The following is an 18,582-nucleotide window of genomic DNA, read 5'->3' as shown; positions in this document are numbered from 1 at the left end:
AAAACTGAAACTCCTTACTTTTAATGCTACCACTTCTTTAGTTCACAATTTTTAAAAAATGTGTAAAATAAGCTAGATTTCTTAATGAAATGATAGTTGATTGATGATTTGGGTCATCCAAACTACATTTTCATATGGTCACCACAAGGTAATAGGAATTAAGACCACTAGAACATGCTACTGGTAACATGTATTTGCTTTTCCTGTTCTCTTAATCACAATAAATAATCTCCTGGAGTCAAAAGGGTACAGAACCTGACCTCACCCACACTTTTTAATCAAAGATTGTCAACAGCAAGGCAAGGTTCAGACAGGCTTAAAACCTACCAAAAAAAAAAACAACTCAATTCTAATTTTTAAGTTGCATTAGTGTAACACAAATAAGATTATTAAGCCCTAAAATGCAATAGCATTTAAAAATTCTTATTGTTTTCAATGATATCCAAATGCCAGGTTTTAAAACATTACCAAATTACCTCAGCTACTCTTCAGTCTAAAGTATCTTCAAGTCTGTGGGCTCTGTCCATGCTGTCCTCCTTTCCTTTGGACATAAACCAAATGGAGGAAAAAACTTGAAAAATAAACCAAATGGAGGAATTCAAACTCCAAATTCTTAGGGCACAGTGGAAAAGCCTAGCTAATGTGTTCTCCAAACCACAAATAAATTGAAATCTCTTATTAAGAAATCTATCCCCAACTTACATGTTATTAATGTATAAGCTAAATATCTACATATCTATACAGAAATTATTTCTAATACTGCAAAGTTTTATACTAATAACACACTATAATCACAATCACCTTTCAATAATATACCAATGGAAGAAGCAAAGGTACTGATATCACTGAAATTTCAAACATGAATGTACATTACACGATTTTTTTCTCTTCCTATGCTTTCTTTATCTAGTAGTTTGTTTACTGGTTCCTTTTCTCCTTTACTCATTTCAACAAGAATTTATTGAGTACCTACTATATGCCAACCCTTCTGTTAGGTACTAAAAATATAAACACCAATTTCCACAGTCCCAAAGGAGAAGGACATGAGAATAAATTAATACAATACACTGAATAAGTCTTATGACAGAGGTACAAACCACAACAGGAACATTAGCTGACACTCTGACCACTATGTGAAAAAACAATTCTTACACAGTAAAACAGCCCAAACATCAGCTTGGAGAAAAACACGTAGCAAAACATTAGGAGTAAACTATCATGCATAGAATTTAAGAAACACCACACAAAAGTAATTTCTGTTGCTCTAAGTCAGGGTTCACAAACCCGATAGCTCACTGGGCCCAGGCAGGAAACCTGCGTGAGTAGCCCATGCTGTGCAGGGTGGTGCAGGCAGGCACCCTCTGAACTGAGCTGCCACCAGTCAGCAGCAGCAAAGCCCAGAGGCATTGCACAGAAGCCCAGTATGCCCAGATCATCTGGTTTAAACAAAAAAAAAAAAAGGAAAAAAAAAAAATCTTGATTCTTATGGGAAACTACAATGTTTAACTGATGGCAATTAATTTTTAAATATTTCCAGCTGTGTCTACCAAACAAAACAAGCCAGTGAGCCACGTGTGGCTGGGCCCAGTTGTAGACCTCAGCTTTAAGTACAGCAAGAGAAGATCCAACCCAACTCTTCTTTATCAAGATAGTAAAAGTTAGGTAAAACTCAAAACAAAACAAAACAAAACAAAAAAACAAATAAACCCACCAACATATACACCCAAACTTTCAATGTAAACTGAAAATGTAAGACAACTGGAAACTTGAACACTGACTAGATATTTGTTGAAAAATAAGAATTAGTGTTAATTTTTAAGAAAATAACAGTGTCATCTTTTTTTTAAGAGTACATACGTTTGGAGATAGTTAAGTTTAGAGATATCTATGGACGAAATGATATGAGGTCTAGAATTTGCTTCAAAATACTCTAGGCAGAGGAAGTGGATTCAAAATAAAGTAAGACTGGCCATAAACTGCTAATATTTAATGCTGGGTGATGATTACATGATAGTTATTATTTTGTCTACTTTTCTGATTGTTTTTAATTTCCACACATAAAAAAATCCTAAAATACAAGGCTATTTTTTTAGGTCTTTCCTGTTCACTATCACTTGATCTGCTCAAAAGTAGGAAAATGAGTCAAAGGATTAATAAGACCAAGAGAGGAAAAAGGAAGAGAATAATAGCTTCAATAATAACTCTAAAGAAACTAATCAACCTGCCCCTTAATTTAAAAATAATTGACTCTGTGCACAAATGACCCTGGGACCTCTCTTGTTTATAGATAAAAAGTGTAAAAAAAATTCTAAGCAGGTATAATCTCATTTAATGTCTCCCCAACAGGTGATAAAAATTGGAATGCTGTATTCCAACTTCATTAAAATGAAAGTTGGTTGCTAAAGTGCCAAGAGAACACACTGAATTGGTGTTTTTTAATTTCCTCAATCAAACATGCTTGATGTTGAACACAGCTTATTACTGCTGGGGGTGAGTTAGGGGAAAGTGGAGTGCACAACAGGGGATGTTTATATACACTCATTCAATGACAGATACTAATTTTTCTTTTCTAAGAAAGGGAAAATGAGTATGCTGGGATGGGGCAGAAAGAGAGTAAAACAGAGCTTCCTGTAAAAATTACTGTGAAACCAGGAAAAAAGCATAGGCCTTTATTTATAGATCATGGCCCCTTGTATGTTGGGAGTATCTTGGGGTCTCAGAGAATATAGAGCCAATCACTGTAGCTGTATAGGGAAGTAGGTAGGAGACCAGGAAAGCTAAAAAGATGAAGAAAGTCCTGTACATAGGAAAGATAGAAAAGCAGCTGTTCTTAGAGTGCCCAAAATGTTGGGCTTAGAAATACAGAAGAGACAAGGTTACTTTCATCCTCCCTTTATCCCTCCTACTGATAAGATAAAAAGAAGTTAGTTATAAAATGACAGCCATGGCAACTGTCCTTGAAAAAGACAAATCTAAAGAACATTTGATAACAGAATGGAATAGTTTCCCATTATTCTTAAAATCAACTCCAAAACACTAACTGTGGCCTTCTAAGGCCTTTGTAGCCAGGGATTACAGAGATGCATATCTACCTATTTTGCATTTAATTTGAGGGAGTTGAGGGGACCATGATAACCAAAGCACTCTGCAGGCAGAAGTTAGCCTCAAAACACACAAATCCATGATACAGCCCTTTGCTATTTCCTATACTCTCAATCACTACACTATACTCTGGTCCTTCCCTGAGTCCTTCAATTTGCTGGGCTCCCTACCTCAGGACCTTCACGCACACTGTCCCCCCATATGAAACACTCTTTCATGTATCCTTAAGCCGCCATTCAACCCTCAGGTCTCAGCTTATTCACTGCATACTTATTTTTCCCTACTGGCACACGTCAAAATTACAATTAAGTGATTATTTATACAAGTACTTGGTAAGTTTCCTTCTTATTGTGAAATCACAAGGGCAGGGACCACATCTATCTTGTTAAAGACTGGCACATAGTAGGAACAAAGTTCAAGAAATATCTGTAAGAAAGAAAAGATGGAGAACTGTCACAGTATAGTCTTACTCTACTGTTTTTATGATAATCTGTGTCTTTGTGCAATTTGGCTTAAGCTTCTGAAAAGGCAGACGCTGTGGCTGACTCATCTTTTCCCCCAACCTTCAAAGCACCTTATACCTTGAGAAGTAAGGCACTCCACAACTGTTTGAATTGACTAAGCAGATTAGAAGGGGATAAAAAAAGACAGTATTCCATATAAAAAAAAAGTTTCTGTTACCACCAATCAGTGATTTTTGAACACAAATAAAACTTTGTGCCAACTGATAGCCCAATAAATATGAAGTTCCTAAGCAAGTAAAAGAACAACAACAAAACTCTACAGCCATTCTACCAGGCCCTATACAAAATCTAGGAGAACGGTCCATTATCTTTTTCCACTATTACTGCTGTTTGTCAATTCATCATGTTTGATATGAAGAGTTAGCAAGTATGGTTCTTTCTCAAGATTTTCTTTCCTAGTCCTCAAAACATCTATATTAAAAATTTACAAAAACCAACTTTGCAACTGGAATAAGACTTCGTAAATATGTGAGCAATTATATTCTTAAAAATAAACAAAATAAGGCTAGTTTTTCATTTGTTTCAATAACCACAATTTGAAATCTCAGCATCTAGCCCAGTACTGAGCACAAAACAGAAATTCAATGCTTACTACAGCTAACAAGAAGAAAAATGATAGGTTTAACATGGTTTCTCTTAACAGTGTTTATTATTTACAATAACTGTCCTTACACCATCTGGTTTATATCTATCTAAATTGAAAATTTACCATGTCTTTGTGCTCACTTTATAAACAGATTTAATCCATAAGTCACTTTGATAATATATGAATGGAAAATGCATTCTTCAGAATCAACTTTCATCTCTGCAAGTATAATCAATAGGTCATGAGAAAAAAAATCAAAACTATCCCAGAAGTTATATATATAAGTGATTTTATAAACAGAAAGGAAATGGAATATAATGGAAGGCACAATCCTATCCTGGTCATTTATTACTTGTAAATTCCCTGAAGGCTTTTGACCAACCTGCTTCCCCCACCTACTCTTAGACACGCACACACACACACACAACACATGCCCTTAGAAATTAGGGGCAGGGAACCACAAATCAAAGCCCAATGAAAGCATCAACAAACCTGTAAAACCAAGTTTGGCAATCAGTTCCTCCACCTCTAGTTTGTCTCCACCCGCCTTCCAGCGCTCTAAGCTATTTTAGAATGGCCCCAAAAAAGATCACCCTTCAGAAAATTTAACATAGGTTGAAATCACAGTCGCAGATTCCCAACAGATGGTATACACTATTATTAGTTGGTCAATTAGCTCAAGAAAAAGCATATTATAATAAATACTGAGACTTGGCTTTTCCTTACCTTCTAATTCATGAAGAAAATTGAGGCCCATTCTGACCTAGAGACTTCCAGAACTCTTAAAAGAATCTTTACCTCTACCCATCCTTCCTAAGAGCTTCAAGGAAATAGGCAGCCCTCTTCACACCCAGGGTTAACTCCTTCATGGGTGTTCATAATTCCACCCTCTCTAATTTCCTCCAGGACTTCCCTTTGTTTATTTTTCCCGCTCCACTCATCCATCATCTTTGGCCTCTCCTTCCCTATCTTCTTCCCTTCGGGACAGAAATACTGTTCAATACTGTTCAAGTTTCTTCCTTCAGGACCACTTCCCTTCTTCCACTGAGGTATAACTCACATCTAGCAAAGCACAGAAACCTAAGGGTACTGATTGGCAAATTTTCATGTACGTATTATATACCCAGATAACTAATACCCAGATCTAAATGAAGAATAATATCAAGACCAGATGGCTCCTCACGCCCTTCCCATCGACATCTCTCTGAAAGGTAACCACTATTATGGTCTATCACCAAAAAGTAGCTTTGCCAGTTAACTGACCTTCATATAAATATACTCAAAGAGCATGTCTCTTTTCTATCTGATTTATTTTACTCAACACAATCTACTACGACTTTCTAAACAAAGGCATTTCTCAGAGTTGCTTCCTAAGGCCTTTTCTCACTGTCTATCTAGCAATTTCATTCAATTCAAAGGCTTGAACTACTACCTAAATACAGATGATCCCAGAGCTCTCCACACATACCTAGATGTCCTTCAGGTACCTCAAACTTAACACATCCAAATTCTAACTCATCATCTCTCTCCCTCACCCTAAAGCCAATTCCTGCTCCTATATTCTGCCTGCTGGTTAATGGGATGACAGTCACGCCCAAACTAGAAACCTCCAAGTTATTCTATCACAGAAAACCCTATTGGTCTTGTTCACACTATGTCCCTAGTTCCTGACATGGAAGACATACAGTAGTCCCCTGTTTACCCATGGTTGCACTTTCCACAGCTTCAATTACCCCTAGTCAACCACAGTCCAAAAATAGGTGAGTATAATACGATAAGATATTCTGAGAGAGAGAGAAACCACATTGACATAACTTTCATTACAGTATATTGTTATAATTGTTCTATTTTATTATTAGTTATTGATGTTGATCTCCTAATGTGTATACTACATAAATTAAACTTTATCATAGGTACATATGTATAGGAAAAAACATAGTAGAATCACTCCTCGGTCCAAGTGGAATTGGTTCCACGACCAGCCTGCACCACCATCCACCTACATCCCTTGCAGATATCAAAATCCACAGATGCTCAAGCCTCTTATATAAGTATTTGTATATAACCTATCATATATCTATATAAGTCATTTGTAGATTATTTATAATACCTAATCCAATATAAATGCTATGTAAATAGTTGTTATACTGTTGGTTTTTTATTTGTATTGTTTTTTATTGTTGTATTGTTATTTTTAACTAAGTTTTTTTCCCCCAAATATTTATGATCTACAGTTGGCTGAATCCACAGATGCAGAACCCATGATTACAGAGAGCCGACTGTGTATCTATGATTCTATGTATACAGGGATAGGTACTATCCTCGGTTTCAGGCATCCACTGGGGTCTAGAAACATATCCCCCATGAATAAGTGGGAACTACTGTACTCAAATTAGTTCAGGAATGAATAAAAGTCCTGAAACTCTTCTTCTCCCCCCACATATAATTATTCACTAAGACCCAACAATTCTACATTCTAAACAATTCTTCCATGTCCACAGTTCTTCATCTGAATTGACCTCATGTAGACCTCCCTCATTGAGGTCCTAGATGCCCTGCCAGGAATGTCGTATCCCATCCACTCCTACTCCTGGTCTACTCTTTCTAATCTTCAAAATCTTCTCCCACCTACTCCCAGCTGCAGCAGAGGTGGTAATTTCCATATTTGGTATGACAACCACATTGTACATACCTCAAAAGTAGCTCACTCTATACTGCAATTCTTTCCTTTTCCCCTATCAGTCAGAACTCCTTGAAGCAAGGGCAGTATACCATTCTTTCATTGTATCTCCAGCTCCTAAGAGTGCTTTAGCACACAGAAGTCAAAAAATGTTTATTCAAGGCCCCACTAAGGCAGCCTCGGAGTCTTGTCTAGCAGCTCCCTCTCCAATCTGTCCTCCGGCTGGCTGCCAGTTAACACCCGAGAATACAAATCTAATCATGTCACTATCTGCTGTACTGTTCATTCAGTCAAGTCCTTAGCATGCGTGGACCCAGCCTCCCTCTTAGTCTCATCTCCTACCACTTTTAATCTCACCACCTAGCACTTCACCCCTCCATGCTACTCACCATTCCTGGCACATCGAGCCCTTTCATTCATGCTTTAATACCTGACATGCCCTTCTCAAACAATGCTAGTCCCATTCACACAAGGAATCGTTCCCAGGAAGCATCTCCAGAGCATTCCACTTCCAGGCAGAGTTGGTTTGTCAGCCTTCTGGGTTCCCTTGGCACTGTATAAATGCCTCCATTAAGGCATTTCAAGTTGTATTATAATTGTTTATGTAAATCCTCCCACAAACACTAGATAGAAAAGCCTCGCCATTCAAAAAGACATACACCCTAGGAGCTTCATAAATTTAATACATTCTTTTCAGACCTCTTCGCTTGTTCCATAGCCATAGTCAGTACTAGCATGTATTTTGTGTATGAGGAAAGAATGACTCTCACATGAAAACCATGTAAATAATGTTTTTATCACCTTCCTGAGAGTTACCACACATATGGTAACCAATAGGAAGGAACAAAGCTCCGCTGAGATTTGGAAGCTGGGTGGTGAGCCGGGTCCATTTACCAGCTAAATGAATGGCTGCAGTCAGCTTAACGTGTATTACCATTTCGAACCCATGCCTCAGCAAAATCAGTCCTCCAATTATTTAATAAACATTACATTGTAAATACCAAGAGAAGACACATCTTCATTCATTACATCACCAACTCCTAACTGTAATACCTGGTCCTCAAGGTTTACTGAATTAATTAGTGATAGCCCCTGCATAATCTTTTGCTTCCTACTTTTATGAACTGACCCACAATTCTCCCACCAAACTATTATCTTTCAATTTCTATCACCAAAACAGCCAATTAGCTACTGAATCCCAGGACAACATCCAGTCTCCTCTGCTCCCTCCCACTACCCTAGCTCACACAATGGTTTCCCTCCTTCAACTTCTAATCTCTCCTGCTCCCAATTCATCCAGCACTAGTGCTTCTCCAACTGAAACACCTGGGGATCTTGTTAAATGCTGATTATTCAGTAAGTCTAAGGTGGGGCTTGAAATTCTGCATTTCTGACAAGCTCCCAGGAGAAGCTGATGGTGCTGGTCCACAGAACACATTCCAAGAAGTATGGCTGGACACAATGCTGTCCTGTAATAAAAAGCCTAGCAGCAGTCAACAAGCAGAGGCCGGATGACCATCAATCAGGAACGCACAAAGTAAGAAACTGGACTAGGTGCCCTCTGGTCCCTTCCAGTGCTAAGATTTTATGCCACCTCTGGGACAGCCACGAGGTTGTCACCTATTTTACATCAGTGAAGCCTGGCAAAGCTACACTCTAGGAGGTATTACTTCAATTATTGCACTCATCAGGTTCTGACTTTGTAACTACCTTCAGCCAAGTCTGGTTTACTAGTCTATTCCAACATCACAAAGGTTTCTAAAAGATAAAGAAGATACTGTACAAGGGGGGCAAGTATAATTGTGTCTATGATAATACCTTAAAAACAAATGAACACTACTACCTTCCCTTATCCAGCAGTGTTATCTGGAGGTGGATGCCACTTGAGTTAATTCATCAGTTTCTTAGAACCAAGAGGGCTGTCAACTGTTATTTTTAATTATTGTTGTTTTGATGGGGGGTTATATACATCTATGGAAACAGGAAGCAGATAGCTCCCAATTCTCTATTAGCAGCTACAAGCCAATTCAGTATATAAATACAAGCATTCCAATTACACTAACTACAAGACAATCAATCCCTACTCTCAGATATGGACTTGTGTGGTATCTTCTTCAGAATGACATTACCCTCTTAAGCCATTCCTAGGTATGTTTATAGAATATTTGTCATCATGTATTTACTCATTAATGAGACAATACCACTTAGATTTTGGTTGAAAACACTAAGTCCTCATATGACTTGGTTACAAAGCAAAGGATCCTTGAGCTTCTGCTTTATAATCACAAGGGCCAATAACTATTCTCCTTATGATTACATTGCTGCTAACAAGTTTGTTAATATCCCCCATGAAAATCAGCTTGTCAGGTGCTGATATTGCTCTAATGAGTTAACTGAAGTCTCTGTAAAAATTTTCAGGGGGCAAATAGGTGCTATTTGGTAATAGATGGTAGAAAATACACAGTGGCCAGTAATTAACCTGAATGTTGATTAGTTTGAAAAAGAAGTATTTTATTCAAATTAGAAAAGCATGACTTATTTTAGTCAGAACCTAAATAACTTTTCTTACCATGGTGTCTCTCATAATTCTAAAACATAAAAAACTAAAGGAAGCAGGCCGGGCGCAGTGGCTCGCGCCTGTAATCCTTGCTCTCTGGGAGGCCGAGGCGGGCAGATTGTTTGAGCTCAGGAGTTTGAAACCAGCCTAAGCAAGAGCGAGACGCCGTCTCTACTAAAAATACAAAGAAATTAATTGGACAACTAAAAATACATAGAAAAAATTAGCCGGGCATGGTGGCACATGCCTGTAATCCCAGCTACTGGGGAGGCTGAGGCAGGAGGATCGCTTGAGCCCAGGAGTTTGAGGTTGCTGTGAGCTAGGCTGATGCCACGGCACTCTAGCCCGGCAACACAGTGAGACTCTGTCTCAAAAAAAAAAAAAAAAAAACTAAAGGAAGCTCTTTCTCCAGTGTTGTCATCCACATTACTACATAAAACAATATTTCACAGAACCATTTGCCATCCATCCAAGACAAAAATAATTTACAGTGGGTCATTAGTAAAGACTTAACTTGCCAGGTGTGAAGCACAGGTTTTACAGCCAGGGGTAAAAGAGCTAATAAGTTGTTTTTGCTTATGTGAACATTGAAGAGTTTTGTTTCCTCCTAGTCCAGAGGACTAGGAGGTTTAAAAAAAAATTCCCCCAGGTCGTGATTAATTCATCATCTTCTAAATTTTACATTAATGTGGTCTACACATGACACTAAACTAAAAGAAAGTACCTACCTTCAGAAGTTACATAGCATTCCCCACAAACTTCATAAACCATAGAAAAACAAAACCTGATAGGCCTTAAAAAAAAGAAATAAGAAAATGTCTTTCAGTGTACAATAGGCCACTGCCAGGCTTCACTGCAACCTCCATCACGTACACATTTGCATTTTCTTTTCAAAAACTAAAAACTAGTATTTGCTTAACCCAGAACTTAGATCCTCACAAACTATGGAGGATCTAAAATGGAGCCCAATTGGAGCCCAAAATGATTCAAGGGGATAAAAGGGCCCAAATGCCTAGACACAGAAGTATTTGGTAAATTTTAAGGATTAAACTAGAATTATTCATTCTAAACTCAGTCAGACTGGACCTCAAACCAATAATGTACAGTTGCTTCTAATAAATTCAGGATCTCAGAAGGGAAGCAACAGTCTACTTCTTCTGGTCCTTCAAGGGCAGCAGCACATAGTAGAGTCAGTGCCTCCCTCCTTTTTTGCTACTGCAATAACTTGTGAATACTATGTCTCTATTAGAACACTTTTCACCTTTCTATTGTAAATGCTGGCTGCTTGTTTGTTTTCACAAACGTGCCCTCAAATTGATAAGGATTTCAAGGAATCATCAACAATTCATATTAGTCATCTTTGAATCAAAAGTACCCTAGACACAGTAAATAATCATAGTAATTACTGAATGAATGAATGAGTGCCACTATACCTCAGAGATATTTTGGGTTCGGTTCCAGACCACTGCTATAGAGCAAGTATCACAACAAAGTGAGTCAATGTGAATTTTTTGGTTTCCCAGTGATATGTTTACACTATACTGTAGTCTATTAATTGTGCAAGAGCATTATGTCTAAAAACACAAAGCACATGGCTTATTTTAAATTCTTTATTGCCTTTCTGCCCCTTTCCAGCATTCAAGATGTCAAAGCGAGGATGTGGTGGGTCCTCTGGTACAAAATTCTGGATTTCCTTGGGTATTCTGGTAGGAGCTGTGATCAACTGTGCTGACAACACAGGAGCCAAAAATCTGCACATCATCTCTGTGAAGGGGATCAAGGGACAACTGAACAGACTTCCGGCTGCTGGTGTGGGTGACATGGTGACAGACCACAGTCAAGAAAGACAAACCAGAGCTCAGAAAGAAGGTACAGCCAGCAGTGGTAATTCAACAATAAAAATCTTACTGGAAAAAAGATGACGTTTATTTTGAAGATAATGCAGACATCATAGTAAACAATAAAGGTGAGATAAAAGGTTCTGCCATTACAGGACCAGTTGCAAAGGAGTGTACAGACTTGTGACCCAGGACTGCGTCCAATGCTGGCAGCACTGAATGATTCTCCAGTATATTTGTAAAAAATTAAACCAAAAAAACATTAAAAAGCATTTGCTCCCCCCCTCCAAAAATAAAAATGCTTCATTGCTAAAAAGTACTAATGATCAACTGGAGACTTCGGTGAGTCATAATCTTTTTGCTGGTGGAGGGTCTTGCCTCAATGTTGATGCTGCTGACGAATCAAAATGGTTGCTGCTGAAGATTGGGCTGGCTGTGGCAATTTCTTAAAACAGACAACAATGAAGTTTGCTACATCTATTAACTCTTCCTTTCATAAAAGACTTCTCTGTAACATGCAATGCTGCTTTATAGCATTTTACCCACAGATCTTCCAAAATTAGAGTCAGTCCTCTCAAACCCCTGCCACTGCTTTATCAACTAGGTTTATGTAACATTCTAAAGTCTACAACGTCATTTCAAAGATGTTTACAGTATCTTCACCAAGAGTAGATTCCATCTCTAGAAACCACTCTTTGCTCATCCATAAGAGCAACTCCTCATCTCTTAAAGTTTGATCATGAGATTGCAACAATTCATTCCCATCTTCAGGCTACACTAATTCTAGTTCTCTTGATATTTCCACATCTGCAGATACTTCTTCCATTAAAACTCCTCAACATCATCCATGAGGGTTGGATGAGAACTTCTTCCAAACTATTAATGTTGACATTTTCACCTCCTCCCATGAATCATGAACGTTCTTAATGGCATCTAGAATGGTGAATCCCTTCCAGAAGGTTTTTAATTTACTTTGCCCAGATCCATCAAAGGAATCACTATCTATGGCACCCAAAGGCTTACAAAATGTATTTCTTAAATAATAAGATTTGAAAGTCAAAATTACTGCTTAATCCATGGACTGCAGAATGAATGTTGAGTTAGCACCATGAAAAAACCTTAATCACTTTGTACATCTCCATCAGAACTCGTGGGTGACCAGGTTCATTGTCAGTGAGCAGTTAATATTTTGAAAGGAATCTTTTTTTCTGAGCAGTAGGTCTCAACAGTGGGCTTAAAATATTCAGTAAACCATACTATAAACAAATGTGTTATCATGCAGCCTTTGTTTTTCTATTTATAGAGCACATGCAGGGTAGATTTAGCATAATTCTCAAGGGTCCTAGGATTTTCAGAATGGTAAATCAATACTAGCTTCAACTTAAAAAAGTTACCAGCTGCATTAGCCCCTAACAAGAGAGTTAGCCTGTCATTTGAAACTATGAAGCCAGGCACTGACCTCATTCTAGCTATGAAAGTCCCAGATGGCATCTTCTTGCAATAATAGAAGGCTGCTTCATCTACACTGAAAATCTGTTGTTTAGTGTAGCGACCTTCATCAATGATCTTGGCTAGATTTTCTGGATAACTTGCTACAGCTTCTACATCAGCACCTGCTGCTTCGCCTTGCATTTTCATGTTATGTAAATGTCTTCTTTCCTTCAACCTCATGAACCAACCTCTGCTAGCTTCAAACTTTTCTTCTGCAGCTTCCTCACTTCTCTCAGCCTTCACAGAATTAAAGAGAGTTAGGACCAAAGCTCTGGATTAGGCTTTGGTTTAAGAGAATGTTGTGGCTGATTTGATCTTCTATCTAGACTACTAAAACTTTCTCCATATCTGCAATAAGGCTGTTTCGCTTTCTTATTATTTGTGTATTCACTGGAATAGCAACTTCTAACTTCCTTTAAGAATTTTTCTTTTGCATTCACAACTTGGCTAACTATTTGGCACAGGAGGTCTAACTTTTGGCCTATCTCAGCTTTCAACATACCTTCCTCACCAAGCTAAATCATTTCCAGCTATTGCTTTAACGTGAGACATGTACAACTCTTCCTTTCACTTCAACACTTAGAGGCTATTATAGGGTTACTAATTGGTCTAATTTCAATATTGTGTCTCAGGGAATAGGAAGGCCCAACAAGAGGGAGAAAGAAGAGGAAATGGTCAGCTGGTGGAGCAGTGAAAACACACACATTTATTGAGTCTGCCATCTTATGTGGGCATGGTTTGTGGTGTCCCAAAACAATTACAGTAGTAACATCAAAGATCACTGATCACAGATCACCATAACAGATATAATAATAATAATGAAAAAAGCCGGACACGGTGGCTTACGCCTATAATCCTAGCACTCTGGGAAGTCAAGGCGGAAGGATCGCTTGAGGTCAGGAGTTCGAGATCAGCCTGAGCAAGAGTGAGACCCTGTTTCTACTAAAAATAGAAAAAAGTAGCCGGATGTGGTGGCACGTGCCTGTAGTCCCAGGTACTCAGGAGGCTGAGGCAGGAGGATTGCTCGAGCCCAGGAGTTTGAGGTTGCTGTGAGCTAGGTTGACACCACAGCACTCTAGCCCAGGCAACAGAGTGAGACTCTGTCTCAAAAAAAAAATAATAAAATACAAATAATAATGATAATAATAATGAAAAGGTTTGAAATATTGCAAAAATCACCAAAACATGACACAGAGACACAAAGTGAGCACATGCTACTGGAAAATGGCACAAATAACCTTGCTCAATGCAGGGTTGCCACAAACCTTCAATTCGGAAGAAACATAGTACCTGTGAAGCACAATAAAACAAGGTATGCCTGTATATTCATCCATGTAACTGAGCATCAGTGCCCAACAACAGTATATCCCATCTTCCTTAATGAGCCCTAATTAACTCTAATTAACATCTGTGGCAATTTACTATGGCTAAAAATAATAAAACCACATTACATTTGTGTAACATTTCACAGTTTACAAAGCATTTCCATATATATCATCAAATCTGAACCTCGCAATATTCTCTGACACAGAATTTTATCATCTTTTCTCTTTCTCTCTCTCTAATAAATGAGGCTGAAGGAGGTTAAGAAATTTATTATAGGTCTCACATCAAGTAAAGAAGCCACAGTCAAACATGAGTCTCCAGTTCCTCAATCAGTGCTCTTTCCACCCAAAGAAAACGTGGCAACATATATAACTAGCACTGTTGTCCTAAATCCTTTCATTCATTACCTCATTTGATTCTCTCAACAACCTTGTGCAGCAGGTAGGAAAGGATGAAGTAGAACTCTAGGGTCAGTGGCACAGCCAGAAATCAAGTCCAGGTCCTAACTAGTTCAAAGTCTGTGCTTCCAAAATATTGATATGCCCAAACTGGCCACAGAAGCTTATTAGGGATAAGTTTTCCATATTCAGCAAATCAAGTGGGACACTTACTCTGGTGTCAGATGCCTGGACTTGAATTCTGCCTCTGTCTTGCTCACTCTCGCTGTACAAATCCAGACAAGTTACCAACTACTCTGTAACTCAGTTTCTCTATCTGTAATACCGGGGTGGTAACATTATCTACCTCACAGAGTTGTTATGAGGATCAAATTAATATCTGTAAAGCACTTAAAACAGTGCTTAGCATATAGTAACGGGGATATAAATGTTTGCTAAATCACTAAACACAATTTCTTGAACATTATACAGCAGGATATAATTACGCTGAGGCAATTTAATTCTTTTACACTTATTTATTCAAATCTTTTGAAAATGACATCTGGTTTGTCACTACGGAAGAAAGAAATGTTACTTGCAAATAACTAAGTTTAGTGACCACAGTTTTATTTCATTTAGTACTTTAGAGCAATTAGTCTGGAGATTTTCTCCTTAAGTGTTGGTGTATTAAATCTAGAGACTACTCCAGCAAAGGTAATTTGGAACTTCGGCAATACAACTAAAAGCCTGCAGAAGAGAAACCCAGTTCTCCACCAATAATCTTATAATGCCACAAAATCCAACAGTAGTCCAATTTGTCTTGTGGTCACATATAATAACTAAGAGTTGGTCACTAGACCATGAAAGCCTGCTTACCAAAGGTGGTAGATGTTCTAAGTTGACTTTTCTATTTGACATCTGTTACTTTTCCCCTCCCCCATCCCTACTATAACTATCTCATCTTTTCTGGGAGTTCATTTACTCAATAGCACTAAAGCACCACGGATACCATTTGAACACTTGTCTCTGCATGACGATGTTGTGCTATCTCAAACCAGAATTATTTCAAATAATATTCCTGTAATTAAGAATTGTTATCAGTTCATGACTACACATGAAACCTCTTTCTCAGGTCAACCAAAGAAAACAAAGAAATTCCCTGCCTGCCAGTTTAAAAAAAGAAAAGGAATAAACTCTAGGGAATAGTCGCATTTTAAATCAGTGAAGAAAAAACACAGTTATCCAATAAAAAATGTGAGGACGACTTGTTATCTTTCCTCCTTCCTATCTTACTTAAACAATAGATTAAAATTTTAAGTATAGAAAATAAAACTATAAAACACTACAAGAAAATATAAAGATTTTTTTTTAAATCTAGGGGTAAGGGTGGCCTCCTAAACATGACACAGACCCTAAAAACCTATAGGGAAAGAATAACATAAAAGTGAACAACAGATAAAGAATATATTAATGACGTAGAAAACAAAATTAGTTTTCCTAAATATACCTCCCAAAGAAATCTATAAATCAGTAGGAGAAAAGCAAACCTCTAACAACAACAAAAAAGTGGGCAAGGGAATAGGAACAGGCCATTCATAATAAATTACCAATTAATAAGGGAAAAAAAGTTAAAAAATTAAGCACTGCAAATTTTCTCTTAATTGGGATATTTTCCCCCACTTACCTGCTCCCATTCATAAATACAACTACCCCTCCCACTACATTCTACCTCAACACTCAGTGGAGAACATATATATGTGCATGTGTCGTGTGTGTGTGTGTGTGTGTGTGTGTGTGTGTGTGTGTGTGTAAGGAAGTGAGTAAGTCTAAAATTATAGCAGTGTTTATGCAGAGAGTTCCTTGTTACTTAAAACTGAATGTCAGCTGCGCCCCAGCCATACCACCTCTCTAAGAAACCATCAAGAGAAATTTCTCCTCTGCTTCGGCACCTGGAGTACATATTCAATATGCCAGATGCAATGTATTTTTACCCTTTTGTACTTACGCACTTTAAAAAGTTCCTTTCCTCATATTAAAAATGAGCAGTAATCTCTGGAGAATTAATTGACTCAGTGGGTTAACTTTCATAGAAAGGAAGCTAAAACTTTTGCTTAAGGTAAATTATTAAATCTCTCTCACACCCCTATAAATATCTGAGCATATTTGTTTCCAGAGTTCATAAACTGTATTTTTGCTACCAGCAGCAGGATACTTTTTTTCTTTTCTTTTTTTTTTTAAAGGGAGAAAGAAAAAGAGAGAGAAGGTATTCAAGGCAGTGGCAGATTTCATAATAAAGACTTCCAAACTCAGCACACAACAAAAGCCCAAAGATTAATGAACAGAGTTGTTTCAATTTTTTATGTCACACAAAGGAAGAACTATGTATACGTACCTGAAGAATAAGCTAAGTGCAATTAATTTTGAGATGACTTTTTTTAAAAATATTGAAATAAAGAATATAATGAATACTGAATCTTTTCAGTACATATATGTTTGGATGGAAATTTTTAAATCTGTTCTTAAATTTCTCTCTCAAATATTTTTGTAAAATTGAATCATTTCTTTTTCCAACATTTCTATTCAACAATTTAAACTTCAAAATACTGGATGAACCAACATTGATTTTCTAGCATTGTACCTCTTTCTCAGCCAACTGTCAAAAGTTCTATCAGGAATCCCCCAAAGGGTAACATCACTGACAAAATCTAATTTCCCTCTGTGCAATTAAAATATCCAGCTGTTCCATCAGAAGCTCCTCCCTGATATCAAAGTGATATGCAACCTCTTAAAAGCACTGATTAGAATGAAAAGAAACTCGAAAAACCCTGAATTGGGAAGCTACCACCTGTGTGAAGCACACAATTTTTTAAACTTTCATTCTGAATAATAAATATAAGAAACATCCAAAGATAGTTAAGTATACAAGTTCACAGTGTGTGAAAAAAGAACACTGGACAGATCATCAAAATCCTAGGTGCTGTTCCTATTAATTCTGAAACTGACTTGATCAATGATCTAGGACCAAACACTTAACCTCTACGGATTTACTTTCCTCATCTATAAAAATACACACATACGAGGCCGAATTATTTCCATAGGATTCTAAATTCTATAACCTAATCAAAATAATAGTGCAAAAGTTTAATTTTCGTTAAGTGTTTTTTCACCTACTGACTCAAGGCACGGGTAGACAGGCACACAGCTCACCAAGAATTAAAGCTAACTAGCCAATAAATTTTGCACATTTGGATCCCTCTAATACAGAGTTATTACAGTAAACTTTATAAACCAGATTATGAAGATATTTTGGTAAGTCAATTTAAGAAAATAATTTTACTTTAACTTAAAAGAGTATGTAGTTCTTTAAATCCATCTCTAGCATGCTGAAATCTACTTTGGGGAGTAGAAATGGCAGGGAGAGGGTTATCAAACATTATCTGCTCTTCATTAGTCATAATCTACACCAAAAAGGAGGTCCCCTTTGTTGGCACCCTCAGGCTGTCTTATATATTTGAGATCCAAGCCCATAAGAAAAGGCAGGGGATTTCACAGTTTTAAATCCATAGACAGGTCTTACAGAACTTAAAACAACTATAACTTTCAAAGCCCTTCAAAAAAACAGGCTCTCTAATGAAGCCCCAGAATGTTGAGAGCTGGAAGAGATCTCAGACTTGTCCTACTCCAACCCCACTGTTTTACAGATGAGGAAATCAAAGCCCAGGATAGGTTAAAATGAATGCCCAAAGCCATACCAAGTTTCCCAACTTCCACACTAGTTTCTTTAAAATACAATGCATTTTCTCTCAATCAAAGTGTAAGATAAAAAGATACAAATTCTTTCCCAAAGTTCTGTTTTTGAAAGGAAAAGAGTTACTTTCACCAAAACCCCACCCACCCCATCCCCACTCCCACAGATCAGCCAAACTCATGCTGTATTTAAAAACATGCCTGGTATATGGGGAAAAAAGCCCAAACCTTCTAACATATTATTAACTGAGGCAGGTATATGAAAAGATTCATTCTCCAACTGCTCTTCATCAGATATGAGTCAGAAGAAACAGCAACAAATAAAATCTCTTCCTGCTTCAAAAGAATGAGGGG

The 18,582-nt window shown here is 37.5% G+C and overlaps 1 protein-coding gene and 1 pseudogene across 1 annotated transcript in view; one reads left to right on the top strand and one right to left on the bottom strand.

Moving 5' to 3' along the window:
• The window catches only part of PHLPP1 (PH domain and leucine rich repeat protein phosphatase 1), a 217,406-nt gene that overhangs the window by 190,294 nt on the left and 8,530 nt on the right, over positions 1 to 18,582 (bottom strand). The gene's annotated exons all lie outside the window — the stretch shown is intronic.
• On the top strand, positions 11,093 to 11,510 carry LOC105811136 (annotated as a pseudogene).

Source organism: Propithecus coquereli, unplaced genomic scaffold (genome assembly GCF_000956105.1).
Source record: "Propithecus coquereli isolate 6110/MARCELLA unplaced genomic scaffold, Pcoq_1.0 Scaffold229, whole genome shotgun sequence".
In the NCBI taxonomy this organism is placed as follows: Eukaryota; Metazoa; Chordata; class Mammalia; order Primates; family Indriidae; genus Propithecus; species Propithecus coquereli.
The sequence above is the reverse complement of the archived record's forward strand: the minus strand, read 5'-3'. Positions and strand labels throughout refer to the sequence as shown.